This window comes from Quercus robur, chromosome 5 (genome assembly GCF_932294415.1).
Source record: "Quercus robur chromosome 5, dhQueRobu3.1, whole genome shotgun sequence".
In the NCBI taxonomy this organism is placed as follows: Eukaryota; Viridiplantae; Streptophyta; class Magnoliopsida; order Fagales; family Fagaceae; genus Quercus; species Quercus robur.
The window spans coordinates 60,781,951-60,807,670 of record NC_065538.1 but is presented as its reverse complement, the minus strand read 5'-3'; the positions used below and the strand labels follow the sequence as shown (position 1 = coordinate 60,807,670).

At 33.8% G+C, this 25,720-nt stretch overlaps 2 long non-coding RNA genes across 4 annotated transcripts; both read right to left on the bottom strand.

Moving 5' to 3' along the window:
* Positions 1-700: 700 nt before the first annotated feature.
* Positions 701-24,263, bottom strand: LOC126726543 (uncharacterized). Of its 3 annotated transcripts, none has more exons than XR_007655977.1 (4): positions 24,215-24,263; positions 18,238-19,162; positions 15,426-15,575; positions 701-1,090 (listed from the first exon to the last, which is right to left on the bottom strand). It is a non-coding gene; the product is annotated as an uncharacterized LOC126726543 (long non-coding RNA). The 3 variants fall into 3 exon arrangements; XR_007655976.1 differs by lacking the exon at positions 701-1,090 and adding an exon at positions 13,044-13,446; XR_007655975.1 differs by lacking the exon at positions 701-1,090 and having other exon boundaries at positions 15,407-15,575.
* LOC126726544 (uncharacterized) lies at positions 7,685-9,332 on the bottom strand. Its single transcript, XR_007655978.1, has 2 exons — positions 9,117-9,332; positions 7,685-8,049 (listed from the first exon to the last, which is right to left on the bottom strand). It is a non-coding gene; the product is annotated as an uncharacterized LOC126726544 (long non-coding RNA).
* Positions 24,264-25,720: the final 1,457 nt, after the last annotated feature.

Below are 25,720 nucleotides of genomic sequence, written 5' to 3'. Positions count from 1 at the left end.
TCACTAACTTGCGTTGTGCGGGGAAAAGTTTTACATAAATGTAAAACTTATATAACATATGTACAATCATCTTGATTTATTTATATTCTTCTGTTAAATGCATTTTCAATTTGTCGTAAATATAAGTCAAAAATTATTCCAATCAAATAATGGTACCTTAAGCTAACCCAAAATAATATTAATTTTGCCAAATTCAACATTAACTTCTATTTGTCAAATCCCAATAGCTGAGTAAAAAAATATTATCAAAATCCTATTACTTAATTCCTTAATCTTCTTGAACTTCCACACTAACCAAACAAAGGAAAAAAAAAAAAAAAAAAAAAAAAAAAAAAAAAAAAAAAAAAAGACGCCTAAAATTTGGGAGTATGTACTATGTACCATCTAGCCAAATTAAATGCAATTTTAAAAAATAATTGACTTAAATTTTGAATAACATTCCAATCCCAAAAGCCCTTTTTTTTTTCTCACAATTTCCTATCAACGCAGCAGAGAAAAAAAGTTGAGTGATAATATTATTATCTATAAGAGGTGAATAAAAAGGCATGTGAAATTTGATATTTCAATTTTTTTTTTAAATGGAATGCATGAAACTCCAATGTACCAAATCATCAAATAATTGTAGCAATAATACTATTTAAACGGAAAAAAAAAAAAAAAAATACTAGCAATACAAAAATACATTCACTCAGCTAAAACCAAAACTTTCATCAGACCAAATCAAGACATTCTTCAATCTTTATACACTGTCAAGTCTCTACCTAAAGCTTGAACTGAAAATGATTTCTTTTGATCAAGAAAAAACAGTAATCCTAGTAAATGCCAACTACCTTAATATTTGCTAATCTCTACTAGCTAACTATTACAGTACATCAATAATTATTGTATCTCTAAATTCTTGTATCTCTAAATTCAATAGCATTTAATTGGTGCAGCCTTAATGCAGTTGTAGCTCTTGAACAATACAGTCCAGTATGAGACTTGTTACCAAGTATTTTTCCTTCTTGGACTCCCACTTGAACTTCTGTTTGGCCTCCTCTTCCGCAAGCTTCTAAGCAATGAGCTTCTCGGGTGCCAACAACACCAAACCCTACAAAGCAAGCAAACATTTATATATAAATCCTAGACGTCAAAACCTTTATTTTAAAAAAAAATAAATAAATAAAATACAAATGCAACATCTAGAAAAATTCCATAAGAAACATATTGACACCTTTTTTTGGATCTTAAATAATAAAACTTTAAAATACAACCCTAGGCAGCTGTCCATTCACTAAAAACAAAAATAGCAAAAGTTACAAAGAATGATATGTTGAGCACAGATTATTCCCATATCAACACAAACCTTAGGCTAAGAAATCACTCTGCACATCCCCATCATATTTTTGCAAGCCCATAAACAACCTCCTTCACTCTTTAGAGCATAAGGAACAATCATTATCCATTCTTTAAAGCCCATGTAGAGTTTGAATTAAAAGAACCCAATTTAAAAAGATTAGTAAACCAAAGTTTGAAATTGGACCTAAAAACCACAATTTCATTCCCACTAACAAATAAAGAGAATAGATAAGGGGAAAGTCCTAAAATTAAAGTAAAACCATCACTAACCATTCTTTAAAGCCCATGTAGAATTTAATCTTTTATGATATTTCCCTAGATTCAAGGAAAAATAATAGAGCGGAAAAGGGAGGCTTGGACATGTTGATGGGAAATTGTAAAAAAGAGTCAAATGTAACCCCTGCTTAATCATGTTCAGCTACAAACACACACACACACACACACACACAAAAAAAAAAAAAAAAAAAAAAAAAAAAAAAAATGCAAGAACCTGTAATGAATGAAGAAATTATTAAGGTGTTCTTCTCATATGAATAATGGTGTAAGAAGAGTTCCCAAATCTATTGGATTGAAATAACCAACGAAAGTAAAATTTAATAGAATACCAAAGAAACATCTTAGTAGAAATAACATAACTACCATTCCATCTACAAAAAAGACTTTGACAATACAAAAAACTATAAAGATGAAACTGATTCCCCATCTTTGTCATCAGTATTGATGAGTCGTGAGAACTTGAATGCTGCTTTTAGGACAAGTAATGCATTTGCTCTGTGACAAAATAACTGAAACTCTGAGAAAATGGTGGGCTAAAGATTGTTAAGATGGGAGCATCAAGAAACCGTTATTCAATGGTGCCTTCTACAAAGTAGGAGTACTATTGCCTGTCACCTTCAAGGAAAGTTCTTCAGTACCACACGAGAAACAGCAGTGTGGAGAAGTTAGGGTTTCTGTGGACAAAATCTTGAGCCATTTGCAAACTAAAATGGATTAATTACCATTCAGCAAGCCCTTAATCAATTAATTTACCTTCCTTTGCCTGATGATAGTTCATGGATGTAAACTTTCATAACTTTTGACTGAGGACATCACTCTAACCAAAAACATTGATCTTGCAGCCCTTGCCCAGCAAAAAGAATCTTAGTGGGACTGATCAAAGTAATAGTTCCAGTGTGCATGCAAGATAATTGAGGAACTTTAAGCTATAGAAAAGATGCCATGGAATCTTGCTTCAAAACAATATGAGAACAAAAGATTTCACCAAAAAATAAAAGCTTCATTCTATAGTTAGACAGATTGTGTTTCCATTTCATTCATCTCTGATAGTAAACTTTCTTTTATATGTTCATTCATCTTAGAAAGTACTTCCACCGAAAAATAATCAAGCAATCCCAATAATCATTCAATGATCTGATTTTACGATTCATTCCTCCTCAAGCTCTCAAACTCCATTAAATGGTGAGCTTGAATCACTTAATTAGAAAGAGAAATGTTCCAGAAGCATTGGCTACAAGCTTTACCTTTTTATGTCTCTTTCCATTTCCATCTTTCATTTTTTGTGTATTAGCAAACACGTGATGAAATGCACTTTAAATGTAATTGAGTCTTAGTTTAAGTGTGTTCAAGGAATGTCTAGGTGGTATTATTTGAAAACACAAGACTGTACAAGAAACTGTTCAAGAAAACAAGATTTTGATATCTCTCTCTACCTGTTGATCTATCGAGAATAAATGAATCTCGATACTTGGCTCAACACCTCTCGAACTATAGAGTTACGAGAAAACTTAACAGTAATTTCTATTTCAGCCTATGATAACTTGGTCCAACTTAGGATTCATGGACTGGGGTTCTAAAACATATAATTTGATCGAGGAAGAGAAAGGGAGAGGCTTGCTTTCAATTCTAAGTCTTGCATTTGTTCCTTAAGATTTTGCCTCTAAAATTCAAATTTTAAATTGTTTGATGAATGCACCAAATCAAATATGTATAGGGTATACTGCTTTTATAGTTGTAGCCTCTTTTATAGAAATAATGAGATATACCAATATTGGTGCAGGTCAAGGTGGATCTCCAATGAGGAATGAGAAAATTACATTCAGGGTAGAGTATCCGGACAAGGGGACCAATACAAACTTATTCTAAACATCATGGATAAGGATACATTCTCTGCTAATGGCTTCATTGGGCAAGCCACTTGAGACATCATAACATCATGTCTCTTAGTTACATTTTATGTACTTAATTAAGACTTTCATAAATACTTCTCCTCCAAAAGGAATAATTTTTTATGTGGCTTGAAGCCATTAGAAAAGACATTTAGACTTAAACAGTGAGGTTAATTGATAGGAGGGACTGGAGGGATAATGTACAGCAGTTCCATTCTCCACTCCTACTGCCATTAAATCCTCCACATAGATGCTGCAAATGGAAAACTCTTCTAGTATGTGAGGAAGGACAATCAAACAACAAAGATATATATATATATATATATATAATGCACATCAAAAATTGCTACATGGGAATAAATAATTTTATTTTAGTTATGGTATAATATATAATTTGTTCTCCCAAAAACTTAAACAATTTCTAAAATTATTTTTCATTTATCTATCTCAAAAAATATATCATCATTTTATTATTTGGATTTATTTAATTGATATTAATAATTTTTTAGGCAGTTCATATTTTGATAAATTATGTTATCGTGCATTATATTTTCCTAATTTGTTTTTCCTGTACAAATAAACTGTTTGAGTTTGAAATATATTATTCAAAATTTTTATTCTCTTAAAAGGAGATTATTATATTTATAATTTTTCTTATTGTAAAAGTAGCTTCGAACTATTGATTGAGTTTTATTTACTAATATATATACATGAGATTGAAACAACATATTTCTTAGACATTCCTAAGAGACTATACCATATTATAAATTTAATATTTAAAATAATATGTAAGAAAAAAGTAAATTTTATGTCTAAAATTGAACACTTCACCTATTAAAATTAAAGAAAATAATCAAGAAAATAATTTGTATAAAAACATAAAGAGAACATGATTAAAATTATTTTTTTGACTACATACACTTTTATTTATTAAGATTTAATTGCCTTTAACTGGATCTTTATTTCATATTTTTGTTACTATGCTCTTGTTAAGCATTCTCATCTGTCACATCATTGGCCACATTATTATTCTTTTTATTTTTTATTTTTTACTTTTAATTTTTTGACAATATCAAATATATAAATATATTGGCTTTACAAATTTATCTTAGACATTTTTAACTTTACATACTCACTTACTTTAATTTTGATGTTATATCTAAACAATAAATCAATGAAAAGTTAAAATTAAAATATTGTTTATACATATTCATCTTGGGCAGTTTAATTTTAATAGTTGATAGACACATTCAAATAAATAGCCAACATTGTATTTTGATATAAATTTAAAATCTTACTTCTAAAATAACTAAGTATTATGTCCCAAAAAAAAAAAAAAATCAAACAAAAGCTAAAAGAGGTAGAGAAAGGACTTGTGATGGAAAACTTAAAAAATCAAATACACTACCAAATTGTATTAACCCACAATAGTATTATATACAAAAATACAATGATTTATCAAAAAAGAATAAATAATATATATATATATAGAGAGAGAGAGAGAGAGAGAGAGAGTAAATACCTTTTTTTGAGAGAAATAAAAAATAAAATGAGAAAAGAAGCATCAAAATGAAAAACATAGTCATAAGTCAAGCACCAAATTATCCAAGCCATGATATATAATAGAATAACATTATATTCTTGTAAACTGATAAGGGTATTCTTGAAAAATGATTTAATATGTATCATACCAAGAAGCCGACGGTGCCTACAAACTCGTCGGCTCCATGGGCATAAGCAGAGGACCAAAAGCGATGATGACGCGAGCGACGACCCCACCGTGATACCTGACGGGCGCCTCCATACGTCGACAGGGAACCTCTAGACGAAGCAAGTGGCCGATGGGTCCAACATATCTTAACTTGTACTCTACGGATACATATACATGGAAACATCTTGGAAAACACACAAGATAATGCCCATATCTTTTTCATATGGAAAGGCACCCTAAAATCTTGGAAACCCTAGAGTGCCAAACCCTCCCCATAAGGAAAGATCCCTACTTTGAAGGGATCTCGATTCATCATTCACTACTATATAAGCACCAGACCTCCCCTTTTTCTCAAGTACGCAAAAACTCTCTAACTCTTTTACTATAGAGTTTGTAAGAGATTTCTCATCCACTAACTTGACTTTTGGAGGGTTTTTGGCCAAAACCACACCGGTACCTTCTATTTGGTCTATTTGTTCTTATCCACAGGTACCCATTAGAGCGACTTGGAGCCTACAACTCACTGATGATTTTAGCACATCATCAATTGGCGGTGTCTGTGGGAAACAATTACACTGTGATTAGCTGTATCACTGTTTCTAAGAAGAAAAAGTTGTATGGTCTAGATGCATTCAATAGCTACCATCAACCAGGAAACAGAGAATCCACCTAGCATAAGTAGGAGTTGGAACAACAGTTAAACCAAAGGAACAAGTGATGCCAAGAAGGCCCACGCAATGAGCGGGATGCTGACGAGCAAAATGGTAGTCACCTACCTACAGGGGGCAAACAAGAAAGGGAAGATCGGGAAGAGAGCAACGTACCTAACAGAAGAGACGGTTCAGAAGACACTAGCCATCCCTCTAAAATAGAAGTCAGTGCGATGTGCATGGCCCAGGATATGCTGATGATGAAAGAGAAAATGGACATGATGATGGCCATAAGGGGACAAGTATCATAATACCCAATTGTGATAATCCGAGTCCACTAGCAGCCCATGTAAAAAAATACTTGTAGTCAATAACAATGCAATCTACTACATAGATTAAGATCATTCACACACACACACACACACACACACACACACACAAAAACCAAAAAAAAAAAAAAAAAGAAAAGAAAAATCATAGTGCGAAATGGGAAGGGAAATAGATAATAAAGTCGAACATCTTAATAAATCCTATGAAAATTTCAAAGTAATTTGACTTTCAAATGAAAATTTGCTATAGCACACATCAAGGAATTTAGGATTTAAAACAATATCCATCAGATTTGTGTAGATAAATCATCAAATTTAAATGGAATTAGTTCTAAACTCTATTTTTTTGGGTGAACTGTTTAGTCATAAACCTGCATTCGTTATACTAAGTAGCATTGAAATTTATATGAGAATGAATGACTAAAAGGAAGCACAGATTAAAACAGAGTTTCTAATGCTCTTTTTTGGGTTTTTTTTTGGGGGGGGGGGGGGGGGGGAGAAGGGTGGTAGTTGTGCCCTTTGCATTATATAGCCAACAGAGTTTTTGTTAATGGTTAGAACGAGTGTTCTCAAGATGTATATGACTTTTCATTCTTCTTTTTTTTTTTTTTTTTTTTAAATTTTTAAATGACTTCTCAAGATTCAAGTGGGTTTCTAAGTGTTTTTATTGTCTGAATTTTTTTTGCTAATGTTATTGCAACTTATTCTGTTTTTCTTTTTTTCCCAACTATGATACAGACAGATGGTTTTGAATGTTTAAAGGAAAACTGCCCTACTATCTTGATTGAAATCTTGGAGTATGTGGCTAGAGTTAGTGAACACTTTGTCATCCAACACCAGCATGGAAATGAAGCCTAAAAATCCTGTATTTTGGAGAACTGAATTAGTAAAAGTCACTTCCTAGATTTGGTTTTCTATTTATATAGATATGGAGGGGATAAAACCCTCAAATGAGGAAATTATATACTTTTAACTTTCTGTAGTTCTTGCTCTTTTCACAGCAAAACCTTGTATTTTGGAGAACAACTGAATTTATAAATCATGCAAATGGTATGTTGCAAGTGGCAATTGGCTTATTACAAAAGTTGTGTAAATAATACCTATACCTTTGGCATCACAATCTAATCTTCTAGAGATCTTTCTAGTGGCAATTATTTCTCTATTGAATCTTAAGATGTCACTAAGATAGACTTCCACTAATTAGAATGTTAATTTGTTGAAGGAATCACCTAGTTTACAAGAAGGTGAATAAAACTTGAAAATTTTATCAACACATCTCAAATTTTTTTTAATAATTTCTTCCATTTTATATAAAACCTGACACAATTCAATATTTAAAGGAACTTGAGATTGTTAAATACTTAACACAACAATTGAAATTTTTTAATTCCATTATTTAATCTGAAATAAAACCTATCACACAGGTTTGGAAACATATTAGAAAAAAAAAAAAGTCACAATTCTATTTAAAGGTCTCTAATTCAGAATATATTCATTTGAAATAAAACCTGTCATGATATATTGTTCAAAAAGAGGATCATAGGATTGGAAATACATTTAAAATAAAGCCTGTCATGTTTCGATATACAAAAAGATAATCATAGGATTGGAAATACATTTAAGTAAAACCTATCACAATTCTTTCTAAAAGTTACTAATTAACAATACATTCATATCAAAGTTTCTGGAAGTTTAATGATTCAGTTGTTCCTTCAAAATACAGGATGTTTAGGCTTCATATCCACATCGGCATAGGATGACAAATTGTTCACCAACTCTAGCCATATACTCCAAGAATTCAGTCAAGCCAGTAGGGAAGTTTTCTTTTAAGTATTCAAAACCATCTATCTGCAATTCTGCATCACGATTGGGAAAAAGAAAAATAATCAGAGCTGGGGAAAAAATTGAGAATAAGCTGCAGCCAACATTAGCTGAAAAATCCAGACAATAAAAACACCGAGTCTTGAGAAGTCAATACAAAACGAAGGGTACAACTACACAACAAAGCAATAGAAATATCAAATCATGGTGAACATTAAGTCATAATGCTTGCTGTCATCTATCTAGTCTGATTTTTTTTTTTTTTTTTTCATCAATCCTAGTTTGAAATTCTCACCAACAGATCTGGAACATCTATAAAGATTACCATTTTTTTTTTTAAAGTAAACTCTGTCCAAGTGGTATCAAGTATGTCATTAGCATCTGCCAATGTACTTCAAATTCTGTTATGACTTCAGCTTGTAAAAATTGTAATTTTTTTATTAGCATATCTTTTGACTGAACTAAAATTTGAGCACAATGGGATTGACCATAAGTTTATTGTTTTGAAATTAAACAAGAATCAGCAATTGGTTAATTTCTTTAATTTTTTTCCACCTCATAGGGAAAATTAGTAACATCATTTTAATCCTTATGCACTTCTATTATATACAACCCTCACTCTAATTGCTTCTTAAAAATACTACTCCAAACAAAAGTCAATAAATTCTCTTTGAATTTTCTAAATTAGTAGTATAAATATGGACGTAATTATTTAAATTTTTTATAAAAAATAGAGAGAAGTCCTGAATCTTATTCTCATCATTCTAGTTCTTGTTCTTTTACTGTGAAAAATCCTATTCTCCTTCATATCACTAAAGAACCACAATCAGATGGGTTTGAACCTACCACTTAAAGATTTAAGAATCCAATCAAAACCTACTTAAGATTTATAATTTTTTTTGAAAACATGAAGAAAAATTGACCACATTCATATTCAATCCATCTCCCTCCCATTGAACCTACCACTTAAGATTTAAGAATCTAATAAGAAAAACAGAAAAACCCATACAAAATCAAGTGATTGACGTCCAAAAAAAACTAATGCCATTGATATTTCGAAATTAAAAATAGGGGAAAACCACCAAATCATGAGAAAAAAAACCTTGAGATTGTGACACTAGACTAACGGTGGATTCGGCATCTTTTTCAGGCTCTAAAAATAACTCCGGTGATCACTGTGGCGGAATGAAGCTCCGTTGTGGGGAGGAGGAGGAGAGTCTGCCCTTGGTTTGCCGTTTGAAGAAGAAGCTTTGAATGTGTTTGAGGAACATTTGGGGTTTTAATTGGGTTATAATGGCATGTAATAAGGTGTATTGAGTTTAAATGTTTTGGCTGATGTGTCACTCCAGGATTAGCTGATTGGCTAGCGTGCGTAAAAGGTGTCTTTTACGCCAGCTCCGGACCAAACTTATACCCTTAAAAAAGAAAAAAAAGAAAAAAAAAGAAAAGTAATAATAAAGAGATAACAGAAGCAACATGACTACTACCTACTACGTAGTACCAGTAATAGTAATACTATCACTCAGTTCTCATAAGTCATAACCCAAAAACAGAAACTGGGAGTTTCCAAAAGTTCACTCAGTTCTCATTACCGTTGCTCTTCAGTCTTCCCTTCAGCTCTTCCCCAAACAAAGTTTCCCCCTTTCTTCCCCACTTCCCTCTTTCCCTCTTCAGCTCTTCCTCAAAATTTTCACAACACATTTCCTCTTCCCCATTTCCAACGGACTGTCAGACTCTTCACCGGCGACTGCGATCAGCTGTCCTTATTTTCGTCATCTTCTCCCAGGTACAAACGTATGTCTCTCTATTTGTTGTACTCTACAACTTTACCGGTTTAAGTTTGCAATGATAGTGTTAATGGTTTTTCATTTGTGTTGCATTGTGATATGTGCTAAACGAAAGGTTTGGATTTGTGCTACAGTGTGAGTGGCTTGTTGATTTGTGCCGTTTAATATTTTGAGTTTAAATCTATTATATATGTTTGGATTTGTGCTGATAGTGCTATGTGAGTTATAGATTTAATTGTGTTGATTTTTATTTTTTTTTATTTTATTTTTTTTTTTTGGTTTAAGTTTTTTTTTTTTTTTTTGAGATTCTGTTTAAGCTAAATTAATAGTGTGGAACTGTAGATATAAAGTGATGCTTTTTTTTTTTATAAGTATAAAAAAGTGATGCTTTTTTTTTCATCTCTTCACAACGATGCTTTTGTGGGTTTTGTTGTAGTTTTTTATGGGTTTATTTGTTTTCGTATCAGTGGGTTTTGTGTGGGCTTATGCAGAGGAGAGAGAGAGACGGCGGCCGGATTTTTGTTTATGGGTTGTGTGAGTTGGGTTTTTAAGGGTTGGGATCAGTGGGTTTGGGTTGGAGGCGGAGTGGCACTTTTGGCCTGTAGAGCAGATGCAGCTGTTGTGTATAGTGTATACTGATGAAGGGTGCCGCCAGATGCAACGGTGTCGTTTTGAGTCTAATACTCAGGCTTAAAAGACCAGCACCTAAACGCACCGTATCACTTAAAAGGAAATTGTGCGTTTAGATTATTAGGCAGTTGGTTAGCATCTAAATTACTGTTAGACACGGGTGTTTAGTTTAGTTGTTAAAATCAGTTATAAATGATTTCCTTCTGTTAAGCTACTCTCTCTCTCTCAAGGTCAAGGGTGATCAAGTGTGTGTATTAGTGTATATATATATATATATATATATATATCATTCTCCCAATTTGTGCTTTCTCAATCTTTCCATGTTATTGTTAAAGTGTCTGCTCGGTCTTTGTTTTGTAATAATAATATTAATGGTCATTGTTTAGCTTATATTTTTGTTTGGTATTATCTTCTCTTAGATAGCAGTCGATCGGTTCGCATCTATGGTCAATCAATGTACTGGTGGGACTTAGTAGTGCGCTCGTCACCTTGAACCAGTAACTGTGCCAGCGAAAGCAAAGGCTTCTTCGGCAATAGAGTCAAAGCAAGCACGAGCAAAAGAAACAGGGGTTGTGGGTGCGACATCCCTCTACTTAAGAGTCCAAAGGTGACCTTTAGAGCTAAACTGCCTAAAAGCCTACTGTTCTCATAGTCTCTAATCTGATCTGAGAACGGAATTCAACAATTCTGTGTAAGTCAAGCTTCTCGATCCTCCTCCTCCTGCTGAGCCAATGAGCTCCAATCAGGCATGAAAGCACGAATTCAAGAATAATCCGATCCGGAACCTATTGGGATAGCACCTTTTCTTCCTATTATTAGGTCTTCCTTCTCAAAACCTCAGTCTAAACCCGAACCAAAATCCACTCTTCCTTCTCAAAACCTCGGTTTTAGAATGAATAACATTCTAATTATTGTGGGTTTTGCTGCAATAGTACCTGGTTTTTTACTGATAACTCTTGTTGTTAGCCTCCTCTGTTGTTGCTACCACAACAAGTTCACAGAGAATGATCAGCTTGCTCATGATAGTGGAGGTGCCCTTGATGTAGAGGAGGGGGGTGGTGGACATGGAGGGGACGAGAGCAGTGACAGTAATGGAGGGGATGGTAGGAGTGAACATGGAGGAGGCAATGGTGATGTAGATGAAGGGACAGGTGGACATGGAGGAGATAGCGGTGATGGAGGGGACAGTGGCGATGCAGATGGATAGTATGGGAGTGCTGATGGAGAGGACGGTAACGTCGAGGAGGGGACTGGTCGACCATGGGAGGTTGTCTTCTTATTTTTATTTTTATTTTTGTTACACACTGTAGAAGTTCTACTTTAGAGTTTAGAGTAATGCAAGCACTGTAGAAGTTCTACTTTAGAGTTTAGAGTAATGCAAGATATAAGGATGTGGGGTGGACATCAAATCTACTGTATGGGGGAGGGAGAGACTTAGAAAAAATTGAAATCTCAAGTTGTTAATGATAATTTAATACACTCAGTTTTATTTTATTTTAAACAATTTTAGTATTATGAATGATTCATTTGGGATTCTAAAGTTTGTAATTGCATAGTTTTAAAAATTAAATGATTAGATTTATAGAGTTAATATTTGATTATATTTTTAAAAAATAAAAGATAAATTAATTGAAAAATGAATGATGATGTGGCGCAAAATTAAATACAATGCTTTCATTATTATAACATGTTTTGATTTTTGTTGAATATTATGTTTTTTTATTTATTTATAAAAGATGTACACCATTTCACTTTAGAATATGTGCAATAAATTGCTTCACAAAATTTGTAAATTTAATTTCAAAGTGTAATCTTGGATTTAAATATGTCATAATGGATGTGTTGCCTTTTTGCCATCAAAACGTTGCTATGGCTCTTCTAAAATCATTAATTCATTTTTCTTATTTTTAAATGATATATATATATATACAATCTATTTGTCATGATTATGTTTTCCACTAGTCACTAACTTGCACTGTGCGGGAAAAGTTTTACATAAATGTAAAATTTATATAACATATGTACAATCATCTTGATTTATTTATATTCTTCTGTTAAATGCATTTTCAATTTGTCATAAAATAAGTCAAAAATTATTCCAATCAAATAATGGTACCTTAAGCTAACCCAAAATAATATTAATTTTGCCAAATTCAACATTAACTTCTATTTGTCAAATCCCAATAGCTGAGTAAAAAAATATTATCAAAATCCTATTACTTAATTCCTTAATCTTCTTGAACTTCCACACTAACCAAACAAAGGAAAAAAAAAAAAAAAAAAAAAAAAAAGACGCCTAAAATTTGGGAGTATGTACTATGTACCATCTAGCCAAATTAAGTGCAATTTTAAAAAATAATTGACTTAAATTTTGAATAACATTCCAATCCCAAAAGCCCTTTTTTTTTTCTCACAATTTCCTATCAACCCAGCAGAGAAAAAAAGCTGAGTGATAATATTATTATCTATAAGAGGTGAATAAAAAGGCATGTGAAATTTGATATTTCAATTTTTTTTTTAAAATGGAATGCATGAAACTCCAATGTACCAAATCATCAAATAATTGTAGCAATAATACTATTTAAACGGAAAAAAAAAAAAAATACTAGCAATACAAAAATACATTCACTCAGCTAAAACCAAAACTTTCATCGGACCAAATCAAGACATTCTTCAATCTTTATACACTGCCAAGTCTCTACCTAAAGCTTGAACTGAAAATGATTTCTTTTGATCAAGAAAAAACAGTAATCCTAGTAAATGCCAACTACCTTAATATTTGCTAATCTCTACTAGCTAACTATTACAGTACATCAATAATTATTGTATCTCTAAATTCAGTAGCATTTAATTGGTGCAGCCTTAATGCAGCTGTAGCTCTTGAACAATACAGTCCAGTATGAGACTTGTTACCAAGTATTTTTCCTTCTTGGACTCCCACTTGAACTTCTGTTTGGCCTCCTCTTCCGCAAGCTTCTAAGCAATGAGCTTCTCGGGTGCCAACAACACCAAACCCTACAAAGCAAGCAAACATTTATATATAAATCCTAGACGTCAAAACCTTTATTTAAAAAAAAAATAAATAAATAAAATACAAATGCAACATCCAGAAATATTCCATAAGAAACATATTGACACCTTTTTTTGGATCTTAAATAATAAAACTTTAAAATACAACCCTAGGCAACTGTCCATTCACTAAAAACAAAAGTAGCAAAAGTTACAAAGAATGATATGTTGAGCACAGATTATTCCCATATCAACACAAACCTTTGGCTAAGAAATCACTCTGCACATTCCCCTCATATTTTTGCAAGCCCATAAACAACCTCCTTCACTCTTTAGAGCATAAGGAACAATCATTATCCATTCTTTAAAGCCCATGTAGAGTTTGAATTAAAAGAACCCAATTTAAAAAGATTAGTAAACCAAAGTTTGAAATTGGACCTAAAAACCACAATTTCATTCCCACTAACAAATAAAGAGAATAGATAAGGGGAAAGTCCTAAAATTAAAGTAAAACCATCACTAACCATTCTTTAAAGCCCATGTAGAATTTAATCTTTTATGATATTTCCCTAGATTCAAGGAAAAATAATAGAGCGGAAAAGGGAGGCTTGGACATGTTGATGGGAAATTGTAAAAAAGAGTCAAATGTAACCCCTGCTTAATCATGTTCAGCTACAAACACACACACACACACACACAAAAAAAAAAAAAAAAAAAAAAAAAATGCAAGAACCTGTAATGAATGAAGAAATTATTAAGGTGTTCTTCTCATATGAATAATGGTGTAAGAAGAGTTCCCAAATCTATTGGATTGAAATAACCAACGAAAGTAAAATTTAATAGAATACCAAAGAAACATCTTAGTAGAAATAACATAACTACCATTCCATCTACAAAAAAGACTTTGACAATACAAAAAACTATAAAGATGAAACTGATTCCCCATCTCTGTCATCAGTATTGATGAGTCGTGAGAACTTGAATGCTGCTTTTAGGACAAGTAATGCATTTGCTCTGTGACAAAATAACTGAAACTCTGAGAAAATGGTGGGCTAAAGATTGTTAAGATGGGAGCATCAAGAAACCGTTATTCAATGGTGCCTTCTACAAAGTAGGAGTACTATTGCCTGTCACCTTCAAGGAAAGTTCTTCAGTACCACACGAGAAACAGCAGTGTGGAGAAGCTAGGGTTTCTGTGGACAAAATCTTGAGCCATTTGCAAACTAAAATGGATTAATTACCATTCAGCAAGCCCTTAATCAATTAATTTACCTTCCTTTGCCTGATGATAGTTCATGGATGTAAACTTTCATAACTTTTGACTGAGGACATCACTCTAACCAAAAACATTGATCTTGCAGCCCTTGCCCAGCAAAAAGAATCTTAGTGGGACTGATCAAAGTAATAGTTCCAGTGTGCATGCAAGATAATTGAGGAACTTTAAGCTATAGAAAAGATGCCATGGAATCCTGCTTCAAAACAATATGAGAACAAAAGATTTCACCAAAAAACAAAAGCTTCATTCTATAGTTAGACAGATTGTGTTTCCATTTCATTCATCTCTGATAGTAAACTTTCTTTTATATGTTCATTCATCTTAGAAAGTACTTCCACCGAAAAATAATCAAGCAATCCCAATAATCATTCAATGATCTGATTTTACGATTCATTCCTCCTCAAGCTCTCAAACTCCATTAAATGGCGAGCTTGAATCACTTAATTAGAAAGAGAAATGTTCCAGAAGCATTGGCTACAAGCTTTACCTTTTTATGTCTCTTTCCATTTCCATCTTTCATTTTTAATCTATGCCCTATGGACTCCTATATGCATTTACTATTTCCATGGATCACACTGGTGCAGAAATAATGTTTAGTTCTAAGCAGCATATAATTAAAAGACTTGGGTTAAAAATAAATCACATTGTATTCATAAACCAAAAAGGAGGGAGGGGGGGGGGGGGGGGGGGGGGTGTATTCTTCACCTACGTTGGTACCAAGATACATGCTGCAATTTGGGAACAGACTGACTAATGTTACTGAGGAATTTCAAGGTCCAGTCTCCTGTCAACTACTTCTCCTGTTGAATCATCTGGAAATGCATCCGGATAGGTAGCCAAAATCCTTAATTTCATGCTCCTGTTAATGAGAGAGAGAGAGAGAGAGAGAGAGAATTAAATCACCAAATGGCACCAAAATCTAGATAGCCAAGAGACAACAACCAAGAATTTAAACTTTTAAGTAAACAACTTGAATCAAGATAATAAAATAGATCTGGGATGATGTAAGAATAAGAAACTCGGCATACATAGAGCTTCATAATCAATAGTATAGTTGCAAAACACGTCAACTTTACAAGTCAATAGAAAAATTCAGACAATCGGGCAGTAGGAAATAATTCATATAAAAGAAAATAGAGAAGGTGAAGGCAGCAGCAAGATAAAGTTGGAGATCCACTCTAGCAAAATATTTTGAAATGAAGTGCAGCATAAAAGGCTGCACAAGACTTAATGATTCAACAGAAAATATGCTAACTGAACTCATAATATCTTCATCCACACAAATTTGGATAAAAAAAAACTTTTGTGCCCAATAAAAAATTGCAACCTGCCATCTGTAATATAAAAATAGTTTCATACCAATACACACAGATCTTCATAGGTTTTGAACAAATACAGGTCTTTCCAAGTGAAGAATGAATATATGAATGGAAATCTTAAAGTTCTCTTAAATTATCAAAAAGCCCCACCTTGTTTTCATGGTATTGAATTTAGTTTTTTGATTATTGACTCCATGTGTGCCTGAAAGCCATTCAATTCCAATTTCAAGCATGTAGATATGGGTGTTCAAGACACCAAGAAAACTGAGAAAACTGAATTATTTCAGCCTGTTTCCTCAGTTATTATGGTTCACTTTGATGCTTATTCAGGAAAAAAGGCACCTATTATATCAATTCAGTAGAAGTCTAACACACCACTTAAAACCAAATCAACCAATCAAATTATAATTTAATTTCTAATTATATTAGTATGCATGGAAATATTTTAAGTGGGATAAAAAATCTTACAAATATGTTCACACCTAATAAATTCTTCTATTTTTACATCCCAAACACTCGAGCCTCCTAATCTCTTGCCTCCCAAACTGCCACACATCTATCATTTCATTATTTTCTGTTCTAGTTTCCTATTCATTCTTTATTCTTCTCTTTACTTTTCATTCTCTATTTTTTTAAGGGTCCTATTAACGAGTGCCTAAGGCATTTATTAACGGACCACTTAAGGAACTTTGAATACCAGTTTTATAGGAAATAAAAAAAGCAATCACAAAAGTTAGTTGCTTTTTTCTTTTCCATAAAAAGTTTCTAAAAATATTTCCTAAACCAATGCCTTAGGGCATCCATTAAATTTACATTTTATTAATTCCCTTTTCTTTGATATTCATCTTTTTTTTTTCTTCTCCCTTGTCTTCTCCATTTTCCTCTTTTCTTCTTCCCTTTGTCTTTGTAAACCGATTTTCTCTACTCTCTCCTCTCTACATCCTCTTTTTTTTCTCTACTGCTTCCGCACAGTTTTTGCCCCTCTTCATTGTAACCACTCACACTCAGACACCAGACATTGCAGATCACTGACCTATTGGAAATCTCCATCTCCATCAATATCTGCCATCCCATTCTAGATCTTTGCCAATCCCTGCCGATCTTGGTCTTCTTAGCGTCTTTGGTTGCTTTGAAATTCACAAACCAATGCACTGCACCAACAGAACTTGAGCTTGGTACAGCTTATTTAGAAGACCTCCAGCACTCAAAACCAACATAACAACCGACCCAGAACACCCCTAGTGTAGATAGTTAAAGATGATGAATTTGCCTCAAAGAGTAGTTAATTTTGAACTTATCAAAAAAAGAAAAAGAAAAGAGCAGTTACTTTTGCCTTTCAGTTATATTAGAAACGTTACAGTATTCTAAGTCTATTATAGTATTCTTAGTTTTTCTTCCATATTTCTACACATTACTGCCCATAATAATAAAATGTTTTTATAGAATTCGATTCTGTTGCTGTGAGCATAAAAAGGTAATCATTGATTTGGAAATATTATGCTAAAAGAAGGGAACAACACTAAACAGACAAGATGCTAGGGAGATGAGGGAGAAATAGGTTTCTAGGTATCACACCTAGATTGCATCAGAATCACTGTAGAATTTCTTCGGCATCACATATGGCCTAAAGCATCACACATATAATTTCTTCAGCATCACAAGTCAGATTAAGGTGGGAACACACAAACCTCAAACTAAGCTTTGCTTCTGACATTTTTCAAAACAACTTAAGTGAAACCATTTCATCCGTATATATAGGCATATAATGCTAAAACCTAATAGGACTTATTAGGCTTTGCCTCAAGTTCCAGTATGTGCCTAGCTAGACTTGATCACAATCAGAACAAAATTATGATATAAACAAACAGAATATATTCTCATCCTACAATTCTTTCCTATAGTAAAGAAGAAAAAAAAAACAATTGTAATAACCTATCAGCTCTGGAACAAGTGGAACTTCCTGGTGGGTGAGTCCTTGATTTCATTTGTAACTAAACCAATAATAAACTAAGCAAATATGAACTTAGAACAAGTTCAAATCCAGGAATGCGAACAGCATGAATTGGAGAGAAGCATTAACGAAGATTGAAAATATTCAAAAAGATTAATAAATGTGTACAAGGTTTTGTAAACTTAAAAAATTAATGAATTGGGACAAAGTCTTTGTTTTTGTTGTAATAGAAAAACAGCATATTGTCTAACCAAGAGAGAGACTGAGAGAGAGAGAGATGTCCAAATCGCCAGCATTGATAAGGGTTTTGAATTCACGAGAAACCTCAGCCGAAGCCGCTCTTATCGCCTCCTTCTCCGTTTGCTCCATCTCCATTTCTCCACCTACTGATGATCAGAGAGAGAGACGTTAATGATGAAATGAAACTTTGGGCTATCTATAAGGGTCTTCATATTTTTGGGCTATTTATTTGGGTGGATTTAACAAGACCCAACAACTTAGATAATATAGGAGCTAGACGTTGGGCTTTTTTTTTTTTTTTTTTTTTTTTTTTTTTTTACTGAATAAGCACACAAATCTAAAGCAATAATGATAAAGTACTAAAACAACACATTTTGTAACAAAGAAGACCCTCTTCAATAGAAAAATCATTACATAAAAATAGTTGCAGCAATCTACTACAAAACCTTTTTTATAGCTAGATTCTCTAGTGCAAAATGTACAAACAGCTTTCCTTTTACATTTTTATAATAGTTGCCCTTATATTTAGAATCTTCCTTAACCATGACCTTCTCGTCTGTAAGATTGGAAAACAGAGAATAGAGAGAGCTACGGAAGCTAAGAAAAGAGATAGAGAAAAGAAACTTCTGGAGGAACTTTCTATATTCTGATTCTGGGAAAATGAATTGATTCATTATCTGTACACGGGTTCAATATATATACTAACAGATCAGCTAACTGAAACAGAAACTAATTCCCTAATTACACGGAGAACAGTTACATATAGCACATGCAACACTCACGTGTGAACTTAAATAACTAATACAAATTGAAAACTACAAGTAGCATAAGTCCCTTGTGCCGTTTTGTGTCAACACCATCACTTGCTTTGCTTTACTCTGTTTCACAAGCACTTCACTTCACTGTTTCTGCTTCTTGCCTCACTGCTGCTTTAACCTTGAGTCTAGTATCTTTACAGCCCCCCTCAAGGTTAGCTTCAGTTCCATGGATATTGATTATGCTCATTTTGTCAAGTAAAGAAAACAATTGTCGAGCACCAAGTGCCTTTGTCAACAAATCTGCTAACTGTGTGTGAGTTGGAGTATAAAACAACTTGATCACTTGATCTTGCACTTTGTCTCTAACCAGGTGGCAGTCTATTTCTATGTGCTTTGTACGTTCATGAAATACAGGATTCTCTCCTATATATATGGCAGCTTTGTTATCACAGAAAAGTAGGGCCGGTTGTGGATGATACACTTCAAGATCCTTCAATAGAGCTAGCAGCCAGGTTATTTCACATACTGTCACAGCCATTGCCCTGTATTCAGCCTCTGTAGAAGATCTAGACACAATGGACTGCTTTTTAGACTTCCATGATACCAAAGAATCACCTAGAAATATGCAATATCCAGTCGTTGATCTCCTAGTATCTACACATGCTGCCCAATCTGCATCAGTGTACCCTTTCAAATGGAAATCAGATCTTGAAGACAACAAAATTCCTTGACCAGGACAGCTTTTGATATACTGCAATACCTTATAAGCTGCATCCAAGTGAGGTTTTCTAGGCTTGGACATGAATTGGCTGAGCTTGTGGACTGGATATGCCAAATCTGGCCTAGTAGTGGTTAGATATAGTAATCTACCAACCAATCTTCTATAGATTTCAGGACTAGCCAACAATTCTCCATAATGCTTACTTAGCTTCAAATTTTGGTCCATTGGAACCGTGCAAGGCTTACAAGCTGTCATCCCTGCATCCTTAAGTATCTCAAGGGCATATTTTCTTTGGCACAATGTGATTCCCTTATCTGATCTAGCCACTTCAAGGCCAAGAAAATATTTCAAACTTCCAAGGTCTTTAAGCTTGAATTTCTTATCCAAAAATAGTTTAAGTTCTTCCACTGCCTTGACATCATTGCTAGCAATGAGGATGTCATCAACATAAACTAATAGGGCCAAAAATGACCTTTGAGACTTCTTAGTAAACAAAGAGTAGTCTGACTTTGATTGTTTGAAACCATATTGTAAGATTGTGGATGAAAGCTTAGAGTACCACTGTCTGGAAGCTTGCTTAAGTCCATATAAGGACTTATTGAGCTTACAAACCAGTCCCCCCTTGCAGTGAAACCCCTATGGAAGCTGCATGTATACATCCTCATGTAGATCACCATGAAGGAAGGCATTATTAACATCAAGTTGAGCCAAATGCCAACCCCGAACAGCAGAAACAGCCAATAAAGTCTTGACAGTAGCCATTTTGGCAACGGGAGAGAAAGTTTCAGTAAAGTCAAGGCCCTCTTGTTGAGTAAACCCCTTCGCCACTAAACGTGCCTTGTACCTTTCAATACTGCCATCTGCCCTATATTCTACCCTATAAACCCATTTGCAACCCACAGCCTTCTTATGAGGAGGTAAAGTTGTGAGAGTCCAAGTATTGTTAGCCTCTAAGGCAGCAATTTCTGTATCCATTGCTTCCTGCCACTGTGGAGTTTTGACAGCCTCAAAGTAGGACTTGGGTTCAGGAATATTAGTAATGAGGGAACAAAAATGGGCATAAGAAGTGGATAAATGTGAAGTAGAAAGATAAGAAGATAAAGGGTATTTGGTACCTGAAGTGGGATGTGAAGAACCTGCCTTGATGGAAGAAGTGGAGTGAGAAAATGGATCACAAATAACTGAGCTGCATTTGTATGATTGCAGATAGGTAGGAGGCTTGGAAACCCTTTGTGACCTTCTTAAAGATGGAGTGGAAGCAACAATGTCTAAGGTTGGAACAACATCAGCAATAGCAGGAGAAAGAGAAGGACTACTAGATATATTTGGAGGATTAGACATGGAAAGAGACTCATTTAGGGACTCATCTAGGATAGGAGTATTGGAAGAAAGGGAAGAAACATGATCAGGAAGTGGAGTAGAGGGACTGACCTGAGATGGTGAAGGAATAGAATCTGTGACAATATCAGAAGTTGGAAAAGAAAGCAAAGGATCATGAGGTGAAGCTACTGAAGGAAACAAATGAGGTAGAGGAATATTGGAATGAGAAGAGGATGAATAAGGATCTGACACAAAAGGAAAAAGGGTTTCATGAAAAATCACATTCCTAGAAATGAAAATTTTCTTAGTAAATAGGTTGAGAAGTTTGTAACCCTTAACACCAAATGGGTATCCAAGAAAAACACAAGGTACAGACCTGGGATCAAACTTAGTTCTATGTTGAATTAAAGTTGAAGCAAAACAAAGACAACCAAAAACTTTGAGATGCTCATAAGAAGGGGTTTTGCCATATAACTTTTCAAAAGGAGATTTGTTATTCAAAATAGGAGAAGGCAACCTGTTAATGATATGTACAGCAGTCAACACACACTCACCCCAAAGATAAAGAGGGACATTAGATTGAAATCTCAAGGCCCTAGCCATGCTCAAGATATGTTGGTGTTTCCTCTCCACAACTGAATTTTGTTGTGGAGTGGCTACACAAGAGTGTTGATGTATAATACCATTTGCAAAAAAAAAATCTTTCAAGAAAAACTCAGGAGCATTATCAGTTCTAAACACCTTGATTTTTGTGTGAAACTGTGTACATATCATGTTGTAAAAAGAAACAAGCAGTGGCCTAGTATCTGATTTGTATTTCATTAGATAGACCCAAGTAGATCTAGTAGCATCATCAACTAAAGTAAGAAAATATTTGAAACCTTCTTGAGTAGGTTTAACAAAAGGACCCCAAACATCACAATGGACAATATCAAAAGCATTAGAGGAAATGTGATTAAAGGATGGAAATGGTAACTTTTTCTGTTTAGCAATAGGACAAAAAACACAATCTTTATTGCTTTGAAATTGAATTACATCAGGAATATGATTGTGCAGAGTATTGAGCTTATTATCGGAAACATGCCCAAGTCTAAGATGCCAAAGAAATGGCTTAGAAACAACAGGAACATTGGAAACAGAATTTACAAGTGAATCAAAAACAGATTGTAAAATGGAAGAAGCTCCTGATATAGATTTGCAATCTGGTGAAACTTGCAGCAAGTAAAGATTGTTGTGCAATTTACCCACTCCAATCGTTTTCCAACATGACAGGTCCTGTATGAAGCAAAGTTTTGAAAGAAAAACAAAACAACAAGATAGGCATTTTGTCAATTTGCTAACGGAGATTAGGTTGAATGAAAAAGAGGGAACACAAAGAACGTTTTCAAGAATTAAGGTGGATGTGATTTGGATGGTGCCTATGTGAGTGACAGCAACTTTCTCACCATTAGGCAATTGAACAGAAGTAGATATAGAACTAGTGATTTTGGTGAATAAGGTGACAGAGTGAATTATGTGATCTGTAGCACCAGTATCAAGAACCCAAGTCTCACTATTAAAAGCAGTTTTGTGTACAGGATTCATAGCAAATACAGAATGTCGCATGCTTAAAGACATACAATCTTGAAACATATGACAAGTTTTACCTGAAGCAGCAGTGGAAGTAATTGCGGAATTGGCTGAATGAACACCCTCACAAGAATCAGATGAGAAGGCATGAGTGTTGAGTAGAGAAATCAATTGCTGGCATTGATCTGCAGTGAATGGAAAATTACCACTACCTAGCTGTGTTTCTCCAATCTGAGATTGATCACCCTCAAGACTGATCTGATTTGCCATTGGAGCTTTTCCCTTCTGCTTATAACTCGGTGGAAAACCAACCAATTTATAACACTTCTCCTTGATGTGACCAAGCTTGCCACAATAACTGCACATAGGCCTTCCTTTTCCAGTATTGCCTTTGAAATTCTTGCCAGAATTATTTGCAAAACCAGAGCCATGAGTGAAGTTTTGATTTTTAACAGCAAGAGCAGTTGTTTCAACTGATGAACCTAGACTGAAACCTGAAGATCTTTGCCTTTCTTCTTGAATCACCAAAGAAAAAGCCTTGTCTATAGAAGGAGCAGGTTCCATCATGAGAATCTGAGTCCGTACTTGAGAATAAGCATCATTCAATCCATTGAGAAATTGCATCAGTGAATCTTGATGCTGAAGTGAATTGATCTTATCATTCACACCACAAGTGCACTTGCCACAAGAACAGCAAGGCAAAGGTCTGAAATTTAACAATTCGTCCTACGAAGCTTGAAGCACTGTGAAGTAGGAGGTGACTGTTGAATCTCCTTGCATCACATTAGAAATTTGCTTCTGCAGCTGTGAAATTCGTGGTCCATTAGCTTGAGAGAAACGATTCTTGAGTACATTCCAAACTTCAAGAGCAGTGTTCCTATAGATCACACTAGCAGTGATATGAGGCGAGACACAATTCAGAATCCAAGAGGAAATCATCGAATTGCACTTAGACCACGCCTTCTTCTCCAGTGGAGTGACTGCCATTGAAGCAGTGATTGATCCATCGACAAAACCTAGTTTGCTTTTGGCATCCAAAGCCATCTTCATAGCACGAGCCCAGTTAGGATAGTTATCCTCTGTTAATGGCTGCGAAACCAAGATCGCACCAGGTGATTCACCGTGATGCAGAAAGAATGGGCTATGCGGATCCTCCATTGGTGAAAGCTCACGCTGTGAGGTTGAAGATGAACTTTGTTGAGGATTGGACGCCATTGAAAGCGATTCAGGCTTTGATACCATGTAAGATTGGAAAACAGAGAATAGAGAGAGCTACGGAAGCTAAGAAAAGAGATAGAGAAAAGAAACTTCTGGAGGAACTTTCTATATTCTGATTCTGGGAAAATGAATTGATTCATTATCTGTACACGGGTTCAATATATATACTAACAGATCAGCTAACTGAAACAGAAACTAATTCCCTAATTACACGGAGAACAGTTACATATAGCACGTGCAACACTCACGTGTGAACTTAAATAACTAATACAAATTGAAAACTACAAGTAGCATAAGTCCCTTGTGCCGTTTTGTGTCAACACCATCACTTGCTTTGCTTTACTCTGTTTCACAAGCACTTCACTTCATTGTTTCTGCTTCTTGCCTCACTGCTGCTTTAACCTTGAGTCTAGTATCTTTACATCGTCAATTGAAACTAAAATTTATATATATTATATTGATAAAATCGTTCTTGTGTGAGTACAATAAAACAATTATATAAACTTTTAATCTTCACTTTTTCTCGCTCCACAAGTATAAATGCATGTAAGATGTGGAGGGTAAGGGTCAGGGTTAAAGTCTCCAAGAGAGAGTTTTACAGACATATACACTTAGATTAGGCTAGATTAGAATCTCTATCTTATATATATAATAATAATAATAATATATTAACTTTTCCTAATATAACTAAATTTATTTCTTTGATTAATAAACACAACCCCAATTGAATGAAAACAATATCACACAAAAAAGCCTAATAAATTTAGATAATAATTACAGAATTACTAAAATATCATTGAAATTGGAATAATCGAATAAAACATAAAATAAAATATAAAAATCTAATTAACTATGATGACCATTTATTCTTAGACTTTGCCATTAACTCAAGCTTTTGAAGAGTATATTGTTACTCTAACCACGTTATTTACGGTTGTGCCATCATTTATCTATGAGTATGTTTCGCCAAGTACGTAGGCCAACTTTGAGCCGAATAAAAGTGGCTACACCCATGTCTTTTAAGGTGGGATTAAAAGTTGAGTCATGTTTTCTTTTTTAACAAGAATAACCAGGATTTTAAAAAATCGGACAAGACAGCCCAATTCAATTAGTTCGACTTGGAATTGATCAACAATTTGGTTCGATTATGCTAATAAATCTCAATATTAATGGAAACTCAAAAAGTAGTAATTAGAGATTTGACCTATGAAATTACGAATTAGTAGGCATGGCAAAACAGGTCAGAATTTTCTGACCCAATCCGATCCAATCCGAAAAATACCTAACTCACTCGATTTTTTTGATCCGAAACAAAAATAGGTTGACTCGTGACCCAACCTGCGTTTTTATGGGTCAATCTGACCCGGCCCACGACCCGACCCAAACTCGAGCCATTTTAAAAAAACAAATTTGTGGTAAAAATAAAAAATAAAATTAAGACAATATTGGTTTAATTGTTTGTAGTGAGCTTTAAGGAAACAATTGAGATATTTACATAACTATATGCAAATTAATTGAAAGATTAATGATTGAACATTCTGTAATGAGTAAATATTTTTAGATATCAAATAGCAAAGTACATGCCAAGATAATTTGGTTACAATACAGTTAAATACATAGATTTAAAATTGTAGACATGTATGAAAAACATTCACAAGTGTGAAAATAGTGAAACCAAAATATCAAATTAACATAAATTATAAATCGTTAGACCTATTTTTTAACAATTTATGTCCAAAATAAACGGCTTTTCAAAATAAATTATAATATTTTCTAGAGTGTGTGTTGCTTAACAATAATATGATATTCATAAAAGAGACAATGTATAAATAAGTAAACAATCAAACTTTAATATATATCTCAAATTGAAATAGAGTGCCAACCACAATTGACAATAGATTATAAAAT